The 8,584-nt window shown below is 48.5% G+C and overlaps 1 long non-coding RNA gene across 1 annotated transcript; it reads left to right on the forward strand.

Annotated features, from left to right (window-relative positions):
• The first annotated feature begins 4,421 nt into the window (after positions 1–4,421).
• LOC140693543 (uncharacterized) lies at positions 4,422–5,940 on the forward strand. The gene is made up of 3 exons (XR_012069311.1): positions 4,422–4,695; positions 5,246–5,426; positions 5,803–5,940. It is a non-coding gene; the product is annotated as an uncharacterized lncRNA (long non-coding RNA).
• The last annotated feature ends 2,644 nt before the right edge of the window (positions 5,941–8,584 follow it).

Here is an 8,584-nt window from a genome sequence, read left to right on the forward strand (position 1 = left end):
GGCCCAAGAGGTGGTGTGTGGGACATGCAGGGGTGCAGGAGTGTAAGCAGTGCAAAAGTGTAACTGGTGACAGGGGTGCAGGGGCTGTGGAGGGCGCAGGCATTTCAGGGGATGTGGGGGTGGAGGGATGCAGAATTGCAGAGAGTAGCAGGGGTGCAGAGGTGCAGGGAGTGTAGGGATGCAGGGAGGTGCTCAGGGACCTGGCCAGGATAAGAAGGCAAGTGCACATCCTTGCAGTCAGCCTGACCCCGGTAGGCTATTGCAATGCTTTTGGGCGGCGGCGGCGGCGGTGGCGGTTGGGAGGCTGCCCGGGCAAGCCGATCGATTTCTTCTCTTCCCTGCAGCCTGGCCTGGGGTGGGGCTTGGCCGCCGGAGATTCGCCAGATGTTGCACTCCAGGTAAGCTTGCTCCTGGGAGGTGGGGCGGTTAGGTCAGAAGGCAGTGGCAGCGGCAGAGGGGCGGAGCGGGTCTACCCCTGGTGAACGGGTGGAATAGCTGCCTTGTCCCGGCTGCTGGGCCTGGGAGCGGCCTCTTCTTCCCCAGGTCGCCGGACACTCCTGTCCCACTCAGCTTGCTGAGTGCGGAGTGGGGGCGGGGCCGTTAAGGTGCGGGACCCACGGGGGGAGGGAGGCTGCCGCGGGGGAGCCGATCAATTCGCTCCGCTCTCCCCAGAGGCGGAGCCAGGGGCGGCTTCTGCTGCCCTAGAGGCGGGACGCGGGTCTCCAGATGAACTTGCTCCTGGGAGGCGGCGGCGGAGGCGGCAGGGGCAGGGGATGTGTTCCAGGGAGTTGCTCCATTTCTTCTCTCCCCCACGGCCTGGCTTGGGGGCGACGTCTGCCGCCGGAGATTTGCCTCAGGTCCGACTCCAGGTGAGCTTGCTCCTGGGAGATGGGTGCGGTGCGGTCAGGGGGCTGGTAAGGTGGTGGCTGCAGGCATAGGGAGGCTGCCCCGGAGGAGACTGTGGATTAGCTCCATGTCTGCACCGCGTGGCCTGAAGGCGGCCTCTGCTGCTCCAGGTCCCGGGACACCCCTGTCCCACTTTGCCTGCTGGGGGCGGGAGGCAGGGTAGTCAGGGTGCAGGGGTGGCGGTGGTCGGGGGCCTGCAGCGGGGGAGCGGACCATTTGCTCCCATCTTCCCCGCGTCTTGTCCTGGGGGCGGTCGCTGTTGCCCTGTGTTATGAGACGCGTGTATCCTAGTCGGCCTGACCCCGGGAGTTGGACTTGGTACTTTGGGGGTGGTGGCAGCAGCGGCAGGTTTTCCCATGGAACTTGTCCATTTGCTCCCACTTCCCCCCATGGTTTGCCCTGGGGGCGGTCCCTGTTGTCCCAAGTTCGTCGGACGTCCATCTCCAGGTCAGCCTGCTCCCTAGAGGAGGCCACTGTGAGGTCATGGGCAAGAGTGGTGGCTGCTGCGGGGGTAGGGGCTGCCTTGGGGAGCTGGTGGATTGGCTCCCGTCTCCCCGATGGCCTGGTGTGGGAGTGGCCTCTCCTGCCCCAGGTCACCAGACGCACCTGTCCCACTCAGCCTGCTGGGGGAGGGGCGCCCTGGGCGGTGCCTTTAAGGTGCGGGGGTGGCGATGGCGGGGGTAGAAGACCTGCAGCGCGGAGCCTGTCAATTTGCTCTCCTCTTCCCCGTGACCAATCCTGGGGGCGTCCTCTGCTGCCCAAGAAGCCGGATGCCCGTCTCCAGGTCAGCTTGCTCCTGGGAGACGGGCCCGATGCGGTCGAGGGGCAGAGGCAGTTGCGACGGCCGGCTGCCCCGCCTAATGGGGCCACTTCTTCTCCTCTCCCCTGACCTGGCCTGGGGACGTCCTCTCTGGCGCAAGATTCGCCTGACACCCCACACCTGGTCTGACTGCTCCTGGAAGGTGGGCGCGGTGAGATCAGGAGGTGGAGAGGACAGGGGCTGCCCCTGGAGAGCTGGAGGATAAGCTCCAATCTCTCTGCAGGCCTGACGTGGGGGCGGCCTCTGCTGCCCCTCGTTCCCAGGTCACACTTCTTCGGGTCATATTTCCCCGGGGTTGCGGTAGGGTGCGGGGGCGTCGGGGTGTTGGCGGGGGTATGGAGCCTGCCGCTCGGGAGCTGGGGGTTTAGCTCCCATCTTTTCCGCAGATTGGCCTGAGGGCAGCCTCTGTTGCTCCAGGTCGCAAAGCAATTTCCCTGACAGCTTAGCCACCAGAGGTGGGCAGGATGGGCTGAGAGGGCTGAGGCAGCCGCCAAGGCAGCGACGGAGGGGGCTGTCCCTGGCCAGCTGGTCAATTTGTTCCCATCTCAACCTTTGCTGCCGCAGTTTCGCAGAACGCCCTTCTCCAGTTTATTCTTCTCCAGGGAGGTGGGCGCAGTGCATGCAGCCCGAGGTCTGGGCTCTCCCTTGGGAGGGGCAGAACTCTCTTGTTCTCCTTTGTCTTTATTCTTCAGCGAAGTGGTTACTGGACGCAATTCTTAATTCTGAGAAAGTGTAGCCTGTGTTATGGAAGAGCTGCTGGACAGTGAGGTTTCTGGGTGGATTTTCACATCAGCTGATGCCCCAGGCAGGCAGGAAAGCTATTACTCAGAGCTTCTTAGTCTGGGGTTGGGGATGGCCCCGCCATCCTTGCCATGCTTTTTAAAAATGTGTTACTCCCCTCTTTTTCCTAGGTGACATTTTAGGTTATTGGGTCTCAGATTGCTGGCACTCTCATCCCTGTTCTCAGACATCTTTTAAACTTGGGTGAAGTGATAAGTAGGGGAAGATGATTTACTGAAAGGTAAGAATACTTAAATTCGCATTAAAGCTACATTCTGTCAATCTTTCTAAAATGATTTTCCTCTGATTCTAAATCCACGACTTAGTGAATGTTGTACTCCTGTGTAAATTATTGATCTTCACATCACATTTGTTGAGTGGTCAACGAGATTTGTTAATTAGATTATTCCTGAAAGGAAAAGTTCAGGCTTTTCAGAATTCCTTGTCTGATGTCACCCAGGCAGTCACAGTAGAAGACAGAGCTGATATAAAAATCCCTCAGCTGCCTGAACTGCAAAGCTTCTGGGATTACTGATCCCTGAAATGCAGGTGACTCTTGATGATAATCTGGGGGATGGTTTAAATGATCAGATTCTTCCAGTCCTATAAATGGGTTCCGTGGCCCCAGCCCCGGGAGAACTGGACATAAGGGCCATATCGTGTGTGGTGGGATGGGAAGGCAAGGTGTAAGAGCTGGAATCACTGAGATTCCACACTCGCTAAACACAGACTCCAGAGCCTAATTGTTGTCAGGTTCTGTTCTGGATTTGAGAGTGTGTTCATACATGATTCTTGCCCTTCTGGAGTCACTGCCTGGGTGGAAGTAACCTTTACATAGATCTGTGGAGGATGACATTTAAGTAGATGGGCTGTTATGGTTCTCAATGTGCCCAGGCTTGCTCTTCCAGGCACTCGTGGGACTAACGCGAGTCATGTTATTCACTCATTCACTGATTTATTACCCTTGAATTGATCACTCGTCCCACAGTAAGTGAAACAAGGTAACAGGAAGCTGAGTTTTGTCCCCTCTCCTATCACTGATTGTTTTTCAGTCGGGCGCCCTGCGTATGCATTGTGAAACGGTGGTATTTCGTGCCCAATGGGGCAGCACTGTCAGTTCTGAGAATCAGGGGAGACACATGGGTAGGACAGCACCCTGACACACATGGCACCCCCCATCCCGTGAGACAGAATTGTCGATGCTCAGGTGACCCGATGTAGACTGCGGTGCTAAACCTGAGCATGTTTAGTTATCCTGGTGGCTATGAAAATACAGACTACCAGTCGCTACCTCTGGAGACTCTGAGGGTGTGCACCCCAGGATTCTGCATTTTAAGAAGCACTTTAACGAATCCTGATGAAGAGATCTGAGTGTCCCACGGAGAAACACTGGTGTGCGAGGCACCAATATTGAGGATTCTCAGGGAACGATGTCTTTTTAGGATGGTCCATGGGCCCTCACTTTAGACTTTTGCCTTGGGTTTAATTGTATGTGTTCAGAAGTGATGTCTTTCAATTCCAGTGCATGTCAGCATGCTCTGTGCAGGGATTTACTCTCAGTAGATGGCAAAAACTATGATTCTTCAGGTCACCGAGCTACACTGTGAACGATATTTTATTTTGGTTTTCTTTGTAGCAATGCAGAGTCTCCCGAGAAGAGATTTAGACTCAACAGCTTTGTGTCAGACTTTGGAAGACCGCTGCTGCCCAAGGTGTTCTCTGGCAGTGCAATGACGAATCTAGGTCCCTCTTTCACTGTTACATCAATGAAGTGGACCACTTGGACAAGGCCAAAGCTGGTATCCCTACCATAGCCCTTTACAGTGTTATTCGGCTCCAGGAAGCCATCAGATGCAGCAGGTGGCCAGAGGAGGAGCCGAACAGACTCATGAAATGTGACATCCCCAACTTTATCAACACGGACCAGAACTCTGCCTTTGTGGAAGATGATTTCCTGATTTTGTAACTACCGATTGTTCTAGAAAATAAGCCAGTTGCCCAGAACTCACACAAAGACTTGAATTGAGAAACGTGCTTTCTCAGGTATCTTTCTGAAGATGTGAAGTCTGTCTTTGTATGGAAGGAAGTCCCCTTTCACAAAACTGAATGTGTTTGTGTCTGAGAGAGGGAAATGGAGACAGAAAGACGAAGAAGCAGAAGAGAGCCCCCTCAGAAGAGATCTAGTTAAGGTGAGTTTTTGTGCCTTTAAAAAACATTTGGGGTTTTAGGGGGAACAAAGTATTTACACTGTCTTATTCTCCTCATTGGAAACCTTGGCCCCGTCGTCAGAGTCAGCGGCCTTGAACGGGGGTTGCACGCTGCGTTTCATCTGGCACTGCCACTTCCACGCTCTGCCTTTAGCACGTTGCTTTGCCTGTCAGGGTTGCCACCCTTTTAACTGTAAGGTGAGGAGTCTGGAGTAGATGATCCACCCCAGCTCTGCTGTTTTGCAAATTTCTGATTTCGTATTCGGATGAGTCTGGGATACACCCAGAGCAGTATAAACCAGGCCCTACCTCCTGCCTATTGCTGGGGCATCCCTCAGGTCTGTGCCTTCTACTCAACCCTTTACTGAGCCCAGCTTTTGTCAGGAGCCCAAGTGCCTACCGGGATGGCAGGGGACTTGTCTTTCGTGGTCACGGTGGCCAAGAATTCTATTGGTGTGCTGAAACAACTCTTCTGAGATCCTCCACCCACCCCTGCTCAAACCTAATGACAGCACTACGGTTCCTTTCCTAGGAGGAGGATCAATCCATGGTGCATTTTATGACAATCCTGTCCCCAGGGATGCACGGAAGTTTATCAGCTGAGTGAGGGGAGGTGCCTCTGTGTCCCTGTATCTCTGTCTGCTGACAGTTCGCTGCCACCGGCTACTGAACAAGAAAAGTGCTATTCACCATGTTGTGTGTTTTCCAAATGTGTAGGTGATGGTCTTGTGGCTCGTGCGTGGGCTTTGATTTGGGATGGTGAAGGGCTTATAAATACCTCATCAACATGTATTCGAGGTGGCCTGGTGCCACACAGATTTGATTCATGAAGGCATCAAGCCTGCACACTGGTTTGGAAACAACTTGGTTTTGATCATTCACACTGCATGCATGACTCGCTGCTAATCTCTGGGTGGTTTTTTCATTTCAGATTTATTCACCCCATGTCTTGCTTAAGCTGAAAAATACATTTATTTCACCAGAATATTCTCTGATTCTTTGTTTACACACATCCAGTTTTTTTAATTCCTTTAAAAATGATTCTGTGTTTATAATGCCTCCTAATTTCTATCATCTCTATGTTGCCAGTGGCCTGAGACATGCACCAGATTTGATGCCGGAACAGTTCCACCAAAAGAAATCCCTTTGCCGTAATATCTTTTGAGGAAAATATTATTCTTTAAGGCTCTAACAGTAAATCGTAGAAGAAAGCATGGAACATTTCTTGTAGTTAATACATGTTCATGCGAAAAGAAATGATATTTTCATTAAACAATGTTGATTTTAATAACTTTTACAAATGTGAACATTATTATTCATAATTTAAGTAACCAGATAAAACCACAGTTATTTATTATGAAGATTGAAAACTATTTACATGGTCTCTTAATTAGAAGTAGCTTTATTAGAAGACTGAAGGGTATTTAAAAGATGGAAAAATACCCATGATGACACCATCATTTTTATTAACTAAATATCAAGAACTGTGCAGGGATAAGATTTAACCCTCTGCAAACTGCCAAGTTAGCATGAGGTAGTTTGTGGATGCTGCCAGAGGACAGGACACTCCCCCAGGATCAGAGACAAAGGACTCCCTGCCAGCACAGAAGGCAGCCTGTGGTTCAAGTTCATATTGGTTCCTGAGTTCCTTTCCTATTGCTGTTGTAACAAAGGACCACAGACTCAGTGGCTTAAAGCAATACACATTCATCTTCTCACTGTTCTAGGGTGCAGTAGTGCAAAGTCAATGTCAGTGGGCTAAAACCAAGGAGTGGCCAAGGCTAAGTTCCACACCTAGGCTCTTGGGAGGGATTCATCATCCTACCTTTCCCAGCTTGCAGAGGTGCTCACACTCCTTGGCCCAGGGCCCTGTGTCACTGTGACCTCTGCTGCCACTTTACATCTCTGTCTCTGACTATATAGATATAGAGGAAGAGTCTTCTACATCTGGTATGGACCCTTTTTCCTACATGGACATTGTATCCTTATTTATGTGCAGATGAAAACCCCTTCCCTCCAGGGTGCGGTGGCATCAGCTCACAAGATGACCACTCTGGGCTTTAAGTGTCCTCTTTGTATTGTCATCAGGGAACTTCTCTTTCCATAGTTAGCTCTGTGTTACTTTGTTGTTATATTTTACCCAGAATTACTGAAAGTTTTACTTAAAAGGGATCCTAATTAGCTCTGTTTACCTGTTTCCAGAGCTGAAAGCTTCAGTTCTAGAGTATCAGTTTGATTTTTCCTAAAAATACATTCCAGTATATTTCTCTGGTGAAAGTCTCTACCCTGTTATCTATTCTCCCATCATTTCCTTATTTTCTTGAATATATTAAAAGTATTTTATAGCCTTTATTGGTAACTCTGATGCCTACATCACCTGGGGTTTGCATCCTTTGTCTAATGCTCCTTATTCTCATGTTATCTGTCATATAGTCTGGACATGTTGCATGTCTAGAAATTCTTTATTACATGGCAGACATTGCAAATGAAAAATCCATGTTATCTTCTGTGAGAGCTTTTCTACCTTCCCGTTAGGCAGACAGTGTGAGGGACTGATCATGTCACTCCAATCAGGCGCTGAGGTGGATCAGGACTAAAGTGCCTTTTTTCTTAAAACAGCTTTGAGGTATACTTGGCAAAATAATTTTCACACGTTTAAAGTGTACAGCTTAATATGTTTTGACGTAAGAATATCCCCAAGGAACCATGACCACACTCAAGACAGTGAACATACCCATCACCCACAAAGCTTCTCTCCTGACTTTTTTTGTCCCTCCCTCCCTCCCTGTCTCTTCCCCTGGGAACCATTGATCTGCTTTCTATCACAACATATTGGTTTGCATTTTCAAGATCCTTATATGAATGGATTCATGCAGTATCTACTCTATGTTGTCTGACTTCTTTCATTCAGTGTAATTATTTTGAGAATCATCTGTGTTGCTGTATTAATAGCTTATTTGTCTTATAGTAGAGTATTGTTTAGTGCTGAGTTTTTACTGAAGAGTTTATTGTGAGCAGTGTTTGTATAGACCATCATTTCTTTCTGCATTTACTTCTTGATGGATGCATGGGTTATTTACAACTTGTGCTATTATAAATAAAATAGCAGTGAATATTTGGTTATAAGTCTTTGTATGGACATATGCTTTTCCTTTCTAAAGCACCAGATGAGGAATATCTGGATTATATGGTACATAGGTGTTTACCTTTTTAAAAGAATCTGTTAAAGACTTTTCCAAAATGGTTGTACTATTGTAAATTCCTCGTGGTGTGTATCAGTTCTGGTTGCTCTACTTCCTTGCCAGCACCTTGTAAGGTCAGTCTTTCTAACTGTATTCATTCTAGTGTGTATGTGAACTAGTATCTCACTGTGGTTTTTAAAAGCATTTCTCTAATGACTAATGACACCTTTAATCAGCATCTTTTCATATGCTTATTATCCATCTGGATATCTTTACTGAAGTGTGTTTTCTGGCCTCATTCATTCAGGTGTTTGAATTATTATTGAATTTTGAGACCTCTTTATTCTGGATCAGATACAAAGAGAGACCTTTATCAGATATATGATCTGCAAATAGCTTCTGTCTATGGCTTGTCTTTTCATTTGCTTAGCAGTGTTTAGAAGAGCATTGAAGAGTCTTCATGTTCATAAAGTTCACTCTATCAGTTTCTTTTTAAAATAGATGATACTTTTGGTGTCATAGCAAAGAAAAATTTGCCAAACCCAAGGCCATAAACCTTAAGCCTATGCTTGTTCTCCTAGCTGTTTTATAGTTTTAGATTTCCTATTAAGATCTATGATCCATTTTGAGGTAAATTTTGTATATTTTGTGAGGTGTGGATCAAAGTTCATTTTTTTTTTTTTGCGTAT

The sequence above is a fragment of the Vicugna pacos genome, unplaced genomic scaffold (assembly GCF_048564905.1).
Source record: "Vicugna pacos unplaced genomic scaffold, VicPac4 scaffold_19, whole genome shotgun sequence".
Lineage (NCBI taxonomy): Eukaryota > Metazoa > Chordata > Mammalia > Artiodactyla > Camelidae > Vicugna > Vicugna pacos.